Source organism: Myotis daubentonii, chromosome 17 (assembly GCF_963259705.1).
Source record: "Myotis daubentonii chromosome 17, mMyoDau2.1, whole genome shotgun sequence".
NCBI classification, from domain to species: Eukaryota; Metazoa; Chordata; class Mammalia; order Chiroptera; family Vespertilionidae; genus Myotis; species Myotis daubentonii.
The window spans coordinates 54,287,227-54,303,524 of record NC_081856.1 but is presented as its reverse complement, the minus strand read 5'-3'; the positions used below and the strand labels follow the sequence as shown (position 1 = coordinate 54,303,524).

The 16,298-nt window shown below is 67.4% G+C and overlaps 1 protein-coding gene across 2 annotated transcripts in view; it reads right to left on the bottom strand.

The window, feature by feature from the left end:
• Positions 1-8,440, bottom strand: part of GPAA1 (glycosylphosphatidylinositol anchor attachment 1) — a 139,664-nt gene extending 131,224 nt beyond the window's left edge. For both annotated transcript variants that reach the window (XM_059672534.1, XM_059672535.1), the window contains exon 1: positions 8,436-8,440. The gene's annotated coding sequence lies outside the window, so the exon portion shown is untranslated. The remainder of the gene's footprint in view (positions 1-8,435) is intronic.
• Positions 8,441-16,298: the final 7,858 nt, after the last annotated feature.

Genomic DNA, 16,298 nt, shown 5'->3' with positions numbered 1-16,298 from the left:
GTGAGTGCCGTCCTGGCCTGTGAGCCCAGGGGGGGAGCATCGTCCCGGCCACTGAGGGTCTCGGGTTCGATGGCCAGTCAGGGCACATACCTGGGGTGCGGGTTCGAGCCCTGATCGGGGTGCATGCGGGAGGCAGCTGGTTGATGAGTCTCTTCACATCCGTGTTTCTCTCCCTCTCTCTCCCTTCCTCCCTCTCTAAAGTCAACTTCTAACAAGTACGTTCAGAGACGGATGAGAGAGTTACTTAGACAGCACCGGCTGGCTTGCAAACAGGGTGCAGGTACAGGGTGAGGGTGCAGGTATAGGGTGAGGGTGCAGGTATAGGGTGAGGGTGCAGGTGCAGGTGCAGGGTGAGGGTGCAGGTATAGGGTGAGGGTGAGGGTGCAGGTGCAGGGTGAGGGTGCAGGTGCAGGGTGAGGGTGCAGGTATAGGGTGAGGGTGCAGGTGCAGGGTGAGGGTGCAGGTGCAGGGTGAGGGTGCAGGTATAGGGTGAGGGTGCAGGTATAGGGTGAGGGTGCAGGTATAGGGTGAGGGTGCAGGTGCAGGTGCAGGCGCAGGGTGAGGGTGCAGGTATAGGGTGAGGGTGCAGGTGCAGGGTGAGGGTGCAGGTATAGGGTGAGGGTGCAGGTGCAGGTGCAGGTGCAGGGTGAGGGTGCAGGTATAGGGTGAGGGTGAGGGTGCAGGTGCAGGGTGAGGGTGCAGGTGCAGGGTGAGGGTGCAGGTGCAGGGTGAGGGTGCAGGTATAGGGTGAGGGTGCAAGTGCAGGTATAGGTGCAGGTGCAGGTATAGGGTGAGGGTGCAGGTATAGGGTGAGGGTGCAGGTATAGGGTGAGGGTGCAGGTATAGGGTGAGGGTGCAGGTGCAGGGTGAGGGTGCAGGTATAGGGTGAGGGTGCAGGTGCAGGGTGAGGGTGAGGGTGCAGGTGCAGGGTGAGGGTGCAGGTATAGGGTGAGGGTGCAAGTGCAGGTATAGGTGCAGGTGCAGGTATAGGGTGAGGGTACAGGTATAGGGTGAGGGTGCAGGTATAGGGTGAGGGTGCAGGTGCAGGGTGAGGGTGCAGGTATAGGGTGAGGGTGCAGGTGCAGGTGCAGGGGAGGGAGCCAGCTGGAGCGTCAGGGGGTCTGAAGTCGGGAGAAACGACTGCTCCTCAGCCCTACGCAGCGACTGGAGCCTGTTGTGCCTCAGCTTTCGGTCCAGGATTAGGCCGAGGGTGGCGCACCTCCCGCTAAAGCCGCGGTGGATTAAGCAGGCACCTGGCAGCAAGTGGCAAAACGGCTCAGGGACAAGACTTAAAGGTCGGGCGGGACCGAGTGTCCCGGTGCCGCCAGGAGACACACCTGGGGTGGCAAAGGGACGCGTCTGGAGCCACCAGCTCTTCCCGGAAGCCGCCCCGGGGCCCGGCCCGCCTCTCGGGCCCTTCCCTTCCTGTCCTGCTGTTTTTTGTTCTAAGATGAAGGGAGCAGTTTGCCCCCCAAGTCCGGGCCTAAGTCTGGCTAATGGTTGTTGTAGGGACTTATTATCTTTAAAAATATGTTTTTAAATATGTGTTTATTGATTTTTAGAGAGAGGGAAGGAGAGGGAGAGAGAGATGGAAACACGGATGATGAGAGAGGATCCCTGGTCGGCTGCCTCCTGCACGCCCCCCACTGGGGATCCACCACGACCCGGGCACGTGCCCGACTGAAGTGACCCTGACCTCCTGGTGCCTGGGTCGACGCCCCAGCGCTGAGCCAGGGAGTAAGGTGCTTATTTTTAAGAAACAAAGACTCAGAAAGAGCCCGCCCCTCCCCCACGCCCAGAGGGGTGAGGACAGAAACGCTGCTTTGGGGCCACGGAGAGGGTCCCGGTCGGAGAAGGGGCTCCGCACAGGCCTCCCCACAATGCACATCACTCTGAGCTGAAGGCAGGCGGACCGGCGGGCGCCCCTTCCCCGGGATAGGAACAGGGGCCTTGCCCGTCACGGCTTGTCACCAGAGACGCCTTTTCCGAGCTGCCATTCGGCTGTCCACAGGCGGGCAGACCCCTGGCACAGAGCCACCTCCTCCCCGCCCGGCCCTCACCCCGTCCTCAGCCCTGGACGGCACTGACCCCGGTCTCCACCTCAGGCCCTGTGCCCGTGTGGGCTCCTGTGCGCACACGCGTGTCGGAACGTGGTCACTCCTCCTCTCGTCCTTCTCGTGCCGTCTGAGTGTTGTTAGTCCATTGGGAAGAGAAGAGGGAACGTCACGCTCTGCCCCGCACGGACCTCCTGGGCCTCCCTCGGTCGGGTCTGTTCTTCCTCAAACGCACCTGAGCTTCCCTCTTGCCTGCCGAGCCTTCGCCCTGCTCACACCTGCACCTGAGCCTCCGCCCTGCTCACACCTGCACCTGAGCCTCCGCTCTGCTCACACCTGCACCTGAGCCTTTGCGCTGCTCACACCTGCACCTGAGCCTCACCCTGCTCACACCTGCACCTGAGCCTTCGCCCTGCTCACACCTGCACCTGAGCCTCACTCTGCTCACACCTGCACCTGAGCCTCACTCTGCTCACACCTGCACCTGAGCCTCACTCTGCTCACACCTGCACCTGAGCCTCACTCTGCTCACACCTGCACCTGAGCCTCCGCCCTGCTCACACCTACACCAGGGCCTCACCCTGCTCACACCTGCACCTGAGCCTCTGCCCTGCTCACACCTGCACCTGAGCCTCTGCCCTGCTCACACCTGCACCTGAGCCTCCGCCCTGTTCACACCTGCGCCTGCAGTTTTCTGCCGTCTTACTGCAGAGAGTCTGTTTTTCCCTTTTCCGCTTCCCATTGGATGCGTCTAGTTCCCTTGTGCGGACTTTAAAAGGAACAGCTGCGTTCCTGTCTTGCCCTGGCGGGTCTGACGGCTCCTTCCCTCACTGCTCTGCGTCTGCGCCTCTGACCAGCGCACCCTGGGCCCCTCCCTCCCGCCGTGTCTTCACCTGCCGCCTGTGGACGCTCTGTCCCCCCCTCCCCCATCCCTGGGCTGGGACACCCTCCCCACCATCTCTGGCAGCTTCTCTCCTGCTTGTCTCTTGTCTTGTCTCATTTTTTCCTTCCTGCCGCCTCCAAAACGCTCTCAGCCCGGAGGACGTGGCGGCCGGGGCCCTGCCTCCAGGAGCGAGGACAGCACTGTCCCTGCCCAGAGCGGCCGCCGCACCCCCTGTCCCTGAGCCCCTGTCCCTGCACCTCCTCAGGGTCACCACCTGGGCCCGGCTGGGCCCCCACCCTCTGCCCAGGTCTCCCCTCGCCCCGACTCTGGGGAATGGGGCCCAGCGTTTCCCCGAACGTCCTGGTTTGTTTGTTTCTGGTCCTAGGCCTCCTGCCGCCGGACCAGCGGGTCAGGCCCCTGCCTCTCCCTCCCCCCTCCCCCTCCCCCTCCCCCCCGATTCCAGGACACTTGCCTTTTGTTCTTTTTTTTAAAAAAAAATATATTTTTATTGACGTCAGAGAGGAAGGGAGAGGGAGAGAGAGAGAGAAAAACATCCATGAGGAGAGAGAATCATGGACCGGCTGCCTCCTGCACGCCCCACACTGGGGATCGAGCCCACAACCCGGCCTGTGCCCTGACTGGGAATCGAACCGTGACCTCCTGGTTCACAGGTCGATGCTCAGCCCCTGAGCCAGGCCGCCAGGAGCCTGTGGTCCCGCACACGCCCCACCTGGGGCCGGGGGTCGAACCTACAGCAGAGAACGTGTCCTTGATCGCGACTCACACCCGGACCACGGGCCAGGCTCTCACCACCGAGCCGGCCGGCTGAGCTGCGGTGCCTTCACCCGCCTGGCCGACGGCTGACACGCTCCTGCCCTGCCCTGGCCTGGCAGCCGGAGAAGCCCTGTGTGCGCCCCGTGGTGAGAGCCCGGGTCCGCAGGGAAAGCCCGGAGCCCGAGGGTCACGGCCGGAAAGGACTCGGGACTTGGGTGGGTCCGGCCTGGCCGTCCCTCGTGGGGTCACTTCAGTTCACACCCGGGGGACACCCTGGGGAGAGGTCTGTGCCCCGCCCCCCCACTCCCCGTGGGGTGCAGACGCAACATGGAGCCGGCAGCCTTCTCTGACGCTGAGGCTGAGAGCGGGAGCAGCATGCCAGCCCCGAGCGGCCGTGCCCTCGGTCTAGGGGGAGGGTGGGCCCCGCGTGTGTGCCCGGCAGCCCCGCCAGGAGCGTGTCCCCGGGGAGAGACCTCGGTGGAGCCTGTGGTGAGCCCACGGGGGCCCCGGGGGAGGAGCCATGTGGTGGGGGAGCCGGCACCAGGCGCCCGGGAGCCAGCACACGCCGGGAGCTGCTTCTTTTATTTTTTAATCAGTTAATTACTTCATTTATTTTCAATCCTCACCCGAGGATGCTTCTCCCTTGGTTTTCAGGAAAAGCGGACGAGAGAGAAGGAAAGACAGGCACATCCACTGGTCGCCTCCTGCGGGCACCTGCCCAGGGACCCGCCCGAGGTCACTGCCCCCTGCCAGCCCCAGCGCTGGCCCAGGCCCAGAGACGGCTGTGGCCCTGCAGCCCCTGGCACCGTCCCCGTCCCCTGAGCGGCTGCCCAGCCCTTTCCTCGAATCCTCCCTCCTGCCCCAGGCTGCGTGCAGGTGGGGCTGGCTTCACGCCGGCTCAGGGACGAGCAGGGACTTCTGCGGGGCCGAGGTCAGTCCCGGACGTGGGGGGAGGGGGCCCCGGCCGGGTGGCCCGGCATCACGGGGTTCAGCTCAGATCCGGGCAGAAGTCCAGACCCAGGTGTCGCAGGGCCATGCGCCCTCTGAACCCCGAGGCCGCGTCCTTCCCACCTGGTCCAGCTCCCGTGGTGCCCTCCCTCCGCCCCCATCACTTGGTGAGTCCACACAGTTGTCCTACAGGGACCCCAGTCACCGTGGCTCCGGGCCCAGCCAGTGACCTCATCTTAACCTGATTGCATCACCTGCAAAAACTCCGTTTCCACACGGTGGTGCTGGCCTCCCTGCAGGACTTCCAGCCCCAGCTCTTCGGGCTGCCGGCCTTTGCGTGACGCTGCCCCGCCCGGCCCCCACCCTGTGAGGCCCCCGCCAGCACCGGCAGGGGCATCCCCCCATGCCCGGGGTCACCCACCCAGCCTCAGGCCTCCCGCCCCTTCCCTAAATGCTGGCCGGCCAGCCCGGCCCGTGTGGCTCAGTGGGTGAGCATCGACCTAGGAAACAGGAGGTCAGGGTTCGATTCCCGGTCAGGGCACAGGCCCGTATTGCAGGCTCCATCCCCAGTAGGGGGTGAGCAGGAGGCAGCCGGTCCATGATTCTCTCTCCCTCTCCCTTCCTCTCTGAAATCAATAAAAATACATTTTAAAAGTATATAAAATAAAAAAAATAAATGTTAGCCAACCGCAACTTCTCAATGGATAGATTCAAACCAGAGGCAGCCCAGAGCAGAGATCAGAACCGGCCCACACGGCCACGTGAATGACCTGGGAACGCTTGCATCCGAACAGCCGTGTGCTTATCATGTGCACGGAATGTACACGCTTGTACATCCATGTACATGCTTGGTGGGAATACACGCGTGTATGCACGTGTGTGTCTGTATACATTCCTGTGCATGTACAATCCATCCCCGAGATGAACAAAGTTATACCTGTGTGTATTTCTTCCTGCCCCCTGCCCGGCACCCGTGAAATGCGGACACGTACACGTATGTGCCTTCTTGTGCACCTGCGCGTGTCCGTATTTATGTCCGTTCTGTGCTCCGTCACCAGTGGCTGCCGACAGCAGCGCGGTGGCCCTTCTGCGGGTTTGGCAAGCCGCGCGGGAAACCGTGTCACAGCTGAGCCTTAGGAATTCCACCTGCTCATTAGCACACGCTGACACGCCAACTACCGGGACATAGCATGTTTGCATAGCGTGTCAAGATGGGGCAGGCATGCTCTCTACCTCCAACAGTTGTTTTTTTGTATTTTTTTTTTTTTTTGGTGTGATCTTTTGTTGTTGTTTTTTACGGAGCTACTAAACCCAAGACGGCCAGCGTTCACATGGAAATATTTTGTTATAGAAAAAAAAAAAAATAGGGAAGATGCGATCAGAGGGTGTCCCCGCCGCCTGCCCCCTTCCCTGTGGTCCCCGCCGCTGTCACGGAGCTAACTCGCTACGCTGTCCGTCGCGGGAAACCCGTAGCCGCGTCCGGAGGGTCCGGGGGGATGGCGTCTGGCCAGGATGGGCTCGGTTTGGCATGTCTGTTCTTCGTATTCTCTTTCGACTGACGGCCGCTTGTAACATCGTCCTGGCTCCCTCGCCGGTGAATTTACTTGAATAAAACTTTTCGCACCCGCTGACGTGATGTTTGTATGAAAGGATGATTTTGCCTTTTCTTTTAAAAATACAAACAAATAAAATTGTCCTCTAAGAAATATAAAACTTAAAAAAAAAAAAAAAAAAAAAAAAAAAAAAACTCCGTTTCCAAACAAGTCCAGGTTCACGTGTGCCGGGCTAGGATTTCAGCACAGCGTTTGGGGGCGGGGCCACAATTCCACCCTCACAGGGAGAGCCCGTGCGACTTTTCTAGAACTCCTGGTGGGGGAGGTGGGTTTCTTTTTCCTGCTGTGATGGTTTCTTGGCCGGGTCCTGTGCCCCCAGAGCATGAGGCTGAACAGAATATAAACCCGAGAGAGTGAGAAAGAATCAGCAGCATGACCCACGTGCTGGATCGACCCGTTCCTGAAGGTGTCTCGTGACTGGGCTGCTCCCGGGTGAGAGCTCACCGATCCCGTTCCTGCCTACAGCACCTCCTATGACGTCCTCTGTCACTATCAACGCAGGTCATCGCCACCGATGAGAAACGGGTGCAAGGAATGGGCTTGACTAGCTGCGGCCGGAGACCAGCAGGCGGAGGCAGGAGGCCTCGCCCTGAAGCAGGCGGCCTCCCTCCCAGCCTCACCTGTTTCAGGCGGCTCCACGCTGGGCCTGGGAGGGCCGGGTGGACGGACGGTGGAGGCGGCTCTGACTCTGCTTGTCGCGTGGAGTGACAGGCGCCAACAGACCAGTGTCCCCGGGTCTCAAGGGCGTTGGGTTGGCCATGAGGCCGCGCCAGGCGCGATCCCGGACCCGTGCCCCCCGGAGCCACCGCAGGCCACTTGCTGGGGCCTTTCCAGGGTCTGGGAGACAAACACCAGGTTTTCTTTTTCTCTCGGTTTCCGCGGAGCTGCCGGCACCACCGCCCCGGACACAGCGTCCACACCCGCCAGCCGGTCCTCTCGCAGCTTCTGCATATCTCGAGCCAACAGTGTCTCTCTCTTTTTTAATGTTTGTATTGATTTCAGAGAGGAAGGGAGAGGGAGAGAGAGAGAGAGAAACATGGATGATGAAAGAGAACCACTGATCAGCTGCCTCCTGCACGCCCCCCACTGGGGATGGAGCCTGAAACCCGGGCACGCGCCCCGACCGGGACCTCCTGGCTCACAGGTCGATGCTCAGCCCCTGAGCCAGGACGGCCGGGCCGGCTTCTCTCTAAGAGCCAGTCTGAGTCGGGTCCCGGTGACTGACGGAGGCTGAGGGTCTGCTGGACCGGCCTCATGGCCACGTCTCCTCTACCCGGTTTAGGGGTGCAGGTGCCTGGGGTCTCAGGCCCCCCAAACTCTCTGGGCTTCTCGGTCTTCTGCCCGTAAATCTCTTCCGTCAGGAGAAGCCTCCTCACCTCCATCTGCTCCCCTGCCAGTCCCTAAGGTAACAAATCTCTGCCTGAGTCGGTGCCCCCCACTCCCCAGCCCCCCGGCCCCCCGCCCCCCGGGCCCCCGGCCCCTGTGCCCTGGCTGGGAGCCCCCACAGCAGGAACAGCCCAGGCCTGGGGCCGCCGGTCCCGCCCGCTCCCTCCTGACCCTCCTGGGCCCTCTCCGCTTTCTCCCCCACCGGCTCCCCCACCCAAACCGTGGCTCTGCTCCCGGCTCCAGGCCACGCGGGCTGCGCTAGAGCCAGCTTGTCCGCCCCGGCCCCCGCCGGCCGATCACCGCCGCCCGGGCCCCGCTTGGGCCATTGCCACCGTCCGACAGGCCGCAGCAGCGCACCGGCTGGGCTCACCCCCACGAGGGCCGGGCAGCACTGCCGTGGGGCTCAGTGGGACCGGTTTGGGCTTTACCCACAGCCTGGTTCTGACAGCACCCTCCCGGCTCAGTGCTGCCACGCATGTCGGGTGCCTGAGGGGCGAGTGGTGCGGGCAGGGCCGGGCCTGGCCTTAGCCGGGTGAGGGTGGGAGAGGAGCCGGGGGTGGCACTAGGGCCTTGGGAAGAGATGTCCAGGAGGCACCAGCCTGATGTGCCAGGAGAGGACTCAAGAAGCGAGATCCCGGCCGGGGACACGACCCGTGCAAAGGGCCTGTGGCAGCAGGAGGACGAGCCCTGGGGGTTCGGTGCACAGGGCGGTGGGTGGGCAGCTGGGGCGGGGCCTCTGCCATCGCCTCTCCTCCCGATGGGCCACAGCCAATGGCTGCGGTTCCGGCACCCTGTGTGGCAAGAGGGCCGCGCGGCCACCTCAGGTCCTGCTGGGTGGGTGTGACTGCTCCCTGCCCAGCGGGAGCGGCTCAGCCTGGGCCCTGGTGGGGAAGACCGAGGCGGCCCCCAGGCTGCCCTGTGGCCTCCCGGGGCCCCCCGGTCCCTGCTCTCAGTCACGGCCCCGGCCAGCCCTGCGCAGGCTAAACAGAAACTGGGTCCAGCCTGGTCTTGGGTGGGGAGTTCAACCCGTGGACTGGGTGTCAGGAGCCAGGGACACCCACGCCCTCCTGAGCAGGAGAGGGGAGCAGGGGGAGGAGTGGGGAGCAGGGGGAGGAGTGGGGAGCAGGGGGAGGAGAGGGAGCAGGGGGAGAAGGGGGAAGCAGGGGGAGAAGGGGGGAGCAGGGGGAGGAGAGGGGAGCAGGGGGAGGAGTGGGGAGCAGGGAGAGGAGAGGGGAGCAGGGGGAGAAGGGGGGAGCACGGGGAGGAGAGGGGAGCAGGGGGAGGAGAGGGGAGCAGGGGGAGGAGAGGGGAGCAGGGGGAGGAGTGGGGAGCAGGGGGAGGAGTGGGGAGCAGGGGGAGGAGAGGGAGCAGGGGGAGGAGTGGGGAGCAGGGAGAGGAGAGGGGAGCAGGGGGAGGAGAGGGGAGCAGGGGGAGGAGAGGGGAGCACGGGGAGGAGAGGGGAGCAGGGGGAGGAGAGGGGAGCACGGGGAGGAGAGGGAAGCAGGGGGAGAAGGGGGGAGCAGGGGAAGGAGAGGGGAGCAGGGGGAGGAGTGGGGAGCAGGGAGAGGAGAGGGGAGCAGGGGGAGGAGAGGGGAGCAGGGAGAGGAGAGGGGAGCAGGGGGAGGAGAGGGGAGCACGGGGAGGAGAGGGGAGCAGGGGGAGAAGGGGGGAGCAGGGGAAGGAGAGGGGAGCACGGGGAGGAGTGGGGAGCAGGGAGAGGAGAGGGTAGCAGGGGGAGGAGAGGGGAGCACGGGGAGGAGAGGGGAGCAGGGGGAGGAGAGGGGAGCACGGGGAGGAGAGGGGAGCAGGGGGAGGAGAGGGGAGCACGGGGAGGAGAGGGAAGCAGGGGGAGAAGGGGGGAGCAGGGGAAGGAGAGGGGAGCAGGGGGAGGAGTGGGGAGCAGGGAGAGGAGAGGGGAGCAGGGGGAGGAGAGGGGAGCAGGGAGAGGAGAGGGGAGCAGGGGGAGGAGAGGGGAGCAGGGGGAGGAGAGGGAGCAGGGGGAGAAGGGGGAAGCCGGGGGAGAAGGGGGGAGCAGGGGGAGGAGAGGGGAGCAGGGAGAGGAGAGGGGAGCAGGGAGAGAAGGGGGGAGCAGGGGAAGGAGAGGGGAGCAGGGGGAGGAGAGGGGAGCAGGGAGAGGAGAGGGGAGCAGGGGGAGGAGAGGGGAGCACGGGGAGGAGAGGGGAGCAGGGGGAGAAGGGGGGAGCAGGGGAAGGAGAGGGGAGCACGGGGAGGAGTGGGGAGCAGGGAGAGGAGAGGGTAGCAGGGGGAGGAGAGGGGAGCACGGGGAGGAGAGGGGAGCAGGGGGAGGAGAGGGGAGCACGGGGAGGAGAGGGGAGCAGGGGGAGGAGAGGGGAGCACGGGGAGGAGAGGGAAGCAGGGGGAGAAGGGGGGAGCAGGGGAAGGAGAGGGGAGCAGGGGGAGGAGTGGGGAGCAGGGAGAGGAGAGGGGAGCAGGGGGAGGAGAGGGGAGCAGGGAGAGGAGAGGGGAGCAGGGGGAGGAGAGGGGAGCAGGGGGAGGAGAGGGAGCAGGGGGAGAAGGGGGAAGCCGGGGGAGAAGGGGGGAGCAGGGGGAGGAGAGGGGAGCAGGGAGAGGAGAGGGGAGCAGGGAGAGAAGGGGGGAGCAGGGGAAGGAGAGGGGAGCAGGGGGAGGAGAGGGGAGCACGGGGAGGAGAGGGAAGCAGGGGGAGAAGGGGGGAGCAGGGGAAGGAGAGGGGAGCAGGGGGAGGAGTGGGGAGCAGGGAGAGGAGAGGGGAGCAGGGGGAGGAGAGGGGAGCAGGGAGAGGAGAGGGGAGCAGGGGGAGGAGAGGGGAGCAGGGGGAGGAGAGGGAGCAGGGGGAGAAGGGGGAAGCCGGGGGAGAAGGGGGGAGCAGGGGGAGGAGTGGGGAGCAGGGAGAGGAGAGGGGAGCAGGGGGAGGAGAGGGGAGCACGGGGAGGAGAGGGGAGCAGGGGAGGAGTGGGGAGCAGGGGGAGGAGTGGGGAGCAGGGGGAGGAGAGGGAGCAGGGGGAGAAGGGGGAAGCAGGGGGAGAAGGGGGGAGCAGGGGAAGGAGAGGGGAGCAGAGGGAGGAGTGGGGAGCAGGGGGAGGAGTGGGGAGCAGGGGGAGGAGAGGGGAGCAGGGGGCGGAGAGGGGAGCAGGGGGAGGAGAGGGGAGCAGGGGGAGGAAAGGGGAGCAGGGGGAGGAGAGGGGAGCAGGGGGAGGAGAGGGGAGCAGGGAGAGGAGAGGGGAGCAGGGGGAGGAGAGGGGAGCAGGGAGAGGAGAGGGGAGCAGGGGGAGGAGAGGGGAGCAGGGGGCGGAGAGGGGAGCAGGGGGAGGAGAGGGGAGCAGGGGGCGGAGAGGTGAGCAGGGGGAGGAGTGGGGAGCAGGGGGAGGAGTGGGGAGCAGGGGGAGGAGAGGGAGCAGGGGGAGAAGGGGGAAGCAGGGGGAGAAGGGGGGAGCAGGGGAAGGAGAGGGGAGCAGAGGGAGGAGTGGGGAGCAGGGAGAGGAGAGGGGAGCAGGGGGAGGAGAGGGGAGCAGGGGGAGGAGTGGGGAGCAGGGGGAGGAGAGGGGAGCAGGGGGCGGAGAGGGGAGCAGGGGGAGGAGAGGGGAGCAGGGGGCGGAGAGGGGAGCAGGGGGAGGAGTGGGGAGCAGGGGGAGGAGTGGGGAGCAGGGGGAGGAGAGGGAGCAGGGGGAGAAGGGGGAAGCAGGGGGAGAAGGGGGGAGCAGGGGAAGGAGAGGGGAGCAGAGGGAGGAGTGGGGAGCAGGGAGAGGAGAGGGGAGCAGGGGGAGGAGAGGGGAGCAGGGGGAGGAGTGGGGAGCAGGGGGAGGAGTGGGGAGCAGGGGGAGGAGAGGGAGCAGGGGGAGAAGGGGGAAGCAGGGGGAGAAGGGGGGAGCAGGGGAAGGAGAGGGGAGCAGAGGGAGGAGTGGGGAGCAGGGAGAGGAGAGGGGAGCAGGGGGAGGAGAGGGGAGCAGGGGGAGGAGTGGGGAGCAGGGGGAGGAGAGGGGAGCAGGGGGCGGAGAGGGGAGCAGGGGGAGGAGAGGGGAGCAGGGGGAGGAAAGGGGAGCAGGGGGAGGAGAGGGGAGCAGGGGGAGGAGAGGGGAGCAGGGGGAGGAGAGGGAAGCAGGGGGAGAAGAGGGGAGCAGGGGGCGGAGAGGGGAGCAGGGGGAGGAGAGGGGAGCAGGGGGAGAAGAGGGGAGCAGGGGGCGGAGAGGGAAGCAGGGGGAGAAGAGGGGAGCAGGGGGCGGAGAGAGGAGCAAGGGGAGAAGGAGGGAGCAGGGGGAGGAGAGGGGAGCAGGGGGAGGAGTGGGGAGCAGGGGGAGGAGAGGGGAGCAGGGGGCGGAGAGGGGAGCAGGGGGAGGAGAGGGGAGCAGGGGGAGGAAAGGGGAGCAGGGGGAGGAGAGGGGAGCAGGGGGAGGAGTGGGGAGCAGGGGGAGGAGAGGGGAGCACGGGGAGGAGAGCTCAGAGGCCAGGTGGGCTGGCTGCCCAGGCCCTGCCAGGACACGCGGGCAGGTGGGTGGCAGGAGGCGGCCCATGTGCCGGGCGGGCCTGTGCTGGAATGCGCCCCTCCCAGCCTGTCGAGGGGCCCCCAGCTCGGTGCTCCCCGGGCTGGAGGTGGGGGTGGGAATGCAGTGGGAAGGGCAGGGTGGGCCCGCCGTCGTGCCAGCCCCTCCCACGGAGCCACCGCCCACCCAGCTACGCAGTCTGCCCGCCTGCCCCGGCCTGCCCACCCCACCCAACATTTTCCGATGAAACATTCCCAAGGCAACAGCATCACAAACCCGAAAAGGCGAGCCTGGGCAGGGGCCTGGGTGTCACAGGCGGCGGTGGGGCGGGGGCAGGGTCTCCCAGGCACCGAGGGGCCAGTGCAGGCCTCCAGCTCCCCCAGAGGCAGGGCACCCCTCTCTACAGGGCACCCCTCCCTGCAGCGCACCCCTCTCTACAGGGCACCCCTCCCTGCAGGGCACCCCTCTCTACAGGGCACCCCTCCCTGCAGGGCACCCCTCCCTGCAGGGCACCCCTCTCTACAGGGCACCCCTCCCTGCAGGGCAGGCTCCTAGAGGGTCTGGGACCCAGCCTGGCCTGTCTGCTGGGCGCAGTGTCCACTCGTTTGCAAACACGCTGTTGGATGGAGCAACAGGGAGGTGCAGGAATGAACGAATGAAAGTTCCATGGATGCTGACCATGACCCTGGAGGACCTGGGGCCTTGCCCGCAGTCTCCCCTCGTCCAGCGTCCAGCGTCCCGCGTCCAGCGTCCCGCCCACAGGCCTGGGAGCAGGGGCTCGGGCTGGGAGGGGGCATCCCAGGGAGGGGGAGGGTGTGGCCCAGTGTGCGGGCAGGTCTGGGTGCCGGGAAGCCCTGGGTGGGGTGGCTGAGGAGGGAGAGGCCAGTGAGGCCTCGTGGAGGCGGGGGTGCACCCCGCTCTCAGGGTGTGGCTGAGGAGGGGTCTCTAAGGCTGCACAGGAGGGGGTGGGCAGCCCCAGAGGTGGTTCTGCAGCCCCCGCTTCAGGCAGCCACAGGGGCTCCCCAACATGTGCTGCCTCCCATGCCCCCCGACCCCAGGTCCCCAGCAGGGCAGGCTGGGCCCCGCCGCAGGGTGGGTGGGCTGGACGGGCCTGGTGGGCGTGAGAGCCCGGCCCGTCTCCGGGTGCGGAGACAGAAACACCCGCGATGAGAGGGAATCACTGGTCAGCCGCCTCCTGCACAACCCTTCCTGGGATGGCCCGCAGCCCGGGATGGGCCCTGACCGGGACTCGAGCCGTGACCTCCTGGTTCACAGGTAGATACTCCACCACTGAGCCACGCCGGCCAGACTGCAGTGACCATATTTCCAAAGAAGGTCAAGGATTAGGACTTCAACATGTGAATTTGGGGGGACACAGGCCAACCCATAATGGGGGGTAACCCCACCGGCTCTGCTGGCCTGCCTCACCCCAACCCTGAGTGCCCGGCCCTGTGGTGCCCGCTGGGCAGAGCTGTGGCCTCCCCACTAAGAGGCCTCTCTGGCCGCGCTGACAGCCAGCCTGTCCCGTCCCCCTCGTCCCCCTTCGCTGGGGACAGCTGGGCCTCCTGGAGGCGGGCGGTAGTGAGGCTCCTCTGATGACGGGGCTCCCGAGGGAGTGGTGGGGGGCGCAGCCCCTGCTGGGGTGTCTGTGCGGGGAGCAGCCCTGCCCTGGGAGCAGGGACGGGGCGGGCACCGCCCTCAGGCCTGCTGCTGCAACTGCGGGGCTGTGGGCCCTGGCATCCGGCCCCTGGACAAAGCGGTCAGCCCGCTCTGCCCTGTGCCCGCCCCGCACCCACTGGCCCCGCGTCCCGCCCACCTCTGGCCCACGGCCTTCTCGGTCGGTCGGTCGTGTCCTGGAGGAGGTGAGGCTCACTGAGGGCCACTGAGGCCAGGGCCAGAGCCCACACAGGCCCCCCCCACCAGGCCGGGGTCAGCATGGGGACACTGCTCAGGGTGCCCCTGACCTGCCCCTGATCTGGGGGACATGGGGGCCTGCAGGGCTGCACACAGCTCCTGGGGGGCCTGGGGCCCAGTGGCCAGCTCCGGTCAGGGCACCAGCTCCCAGAGGCGGTGGGGGTGGCGGGGTGCGGCCCCTCCCTGCTGTGTGGGTGGCTGGGCCGGAGGTCCAGGGACGGTGCTGGCTCTGAGGGACCCCAACCAGGGACAGCCCAGGCCGGGAGGACAGTGGCCAGGTCCCCAGGGTTAGGGGCCGGGGAAGAGCTGAGCTGGAGGCCGCCACAGGGAGAAGAGCCCTCGGGACAAGAACAATGGGAGAGGCTGGGCAGGGCCAGTCCCCGGCAGCCTGCCCCGCCCTGGGCACGGGAGAAAGACGTTGCCCCGCCAGCCTCACCCTGCACCCACGGCGAGGGGCTGGCGCCCACCTGGGTCCTGTGGTGGCCATGCTTCCCTGAAGGGCGGCTGGGGAGCGGGGGAGGGGGGGGGGCCGCGGGCAGGGTGTGGTCTCACGCAGAGCTCACTGTCCGTCCAGGTCAGGGCCGCAGGTCAGAGGCCCGGGCAGCCACACGGCGTGGCCAGCGCGGGGGACGTGGGCAGAGAGGAGCGCACAGGCGGCCAGGACCCCGGCCCAGCCGGGAGCAGGTGTGAGGAGGCCCCAGCGGGGAGGCAGAGCCTGGGAGCTGACCCCGCTCGTCAAGGTCAAGGCCACGGAGGGGCGCACGGAGGGGAGCCCTGAGGCCACCCTGGCTCAGCCCGGGGAGCCGGGCGTGGGCAGCGGCCTCCAGCCCCGCTTGGGCATTGAAGCCGCGGGTCGCACAGCCGAACAGCCTCCAGTCCACGCCGTCCAGGCGCGTGGCAGGCGCCGCCCTCATTCCTGAGCGGTGACCCGGGGAGGGTCGGACGGGCAGGGAGGGCGGGGAGGCCCCGCTCCACCGGGGACCCTCTCCGCTTTGGGGCGCTCACAGGCGGCCGGCCGCAGGTCGCGCGTGGGGCGTCGCTCGGGCCCCGCGCGGGATTCCCAGGACCTGTCTCCCCACCTGTTTTCGGGGCGCCCACCCGGCGCCGCCCTCAGACGGGGCGGGGCCCCCGCGGGGAGGAGCCCAGCACATTTAAATCCGTGCGCGCAGGGCGCACCGGGAGCGAGCGGAGCGCAGCGGACGGTGCTTGAGCGCAGGTGGGGCGTCCGGGCGCGAAGCTCCAGCGAAACCGAAACAAGTGCGCGGCGAGCGGGGCGCAGAGGCGGGGGCGCGGGCGCGGGCTGAGCTCCCACCCGGCACCGAGCTCCGCCGACGCGGGTCCGGGAGGCGGGCGCCCTGCCCCTCCGGTCCGCCGGGTCCTCCGGTGGCCGCAGCCCCGAGTGGGTGGGGAGGTGGCGGTTCGCGTGGGGGCCTCGGCCGGCTCTGGGCGGGGTCCCAGCAGGACGGTGCGGGTTCTCCGTGCCCCTCCAGGGCCCCGGGGAGGCGTTCCGGCGGCGCGGCTCCCGGCGGGGCGCAGAGGTGCCGACACGCGGAGCTGCCCGCTGTCCCGGAGGCGCAGGGCCGCCTGGGCGCGGCCGCCGCGGGACCGGGAGGCAGGCGCGGAGGGGTCGCTGGCCCGCGCCCCGCCCATCCGGCCGCGACTCTGCTGGGCTATTGACCCCCGTCTGTCAGCCCCGGGGCCGGGCTTCCGGGCGGAGGGAGTCGCCTCCCGCAGGAAGCAGCCGGCCACGTGCCCATTCTGGTCTGGCTGCCGGTGGACACCAGGTGGCTGCCCGCCCCAGGCCTGACGGACAGTGCCCGCCCCAGGAATTCACCTGCGACCTCCTGGGATGGCCCGCCCCGCTCACCTGGGGCCCTGGAGGTGGGGCCGCCGCCGGGAGGGGGAGGGGGAGGGGAGGGCCCGCCCTTCCAGGTTCCCTTTGCCTTTATTTATTTATTAATGGGGGAGGGGGTCTGCTCCGCCCCCCTCTCCCCGCCCCCAGCCCCTGCCCCACCGGCCTTCTCCCCGGGGGGCCACCTCCCCGGGACGCCCATTTTTTGTTTCTGGGACCCTGGGCTGCCGGGGTGCCTGCTGCCGGGCCCTGGACCCGCACATGCCCCGGCCTGCCTCTCCCAAACCCTCCGTCCTAGGTCCCCACCACACACTCCAGGCACCTGCTCCCGGGCCCTCCCTCCTGAACGAGGCCCAGTCCAGCCGCAGCCCCCACGCGGCTACCTGTGCCCCTGGG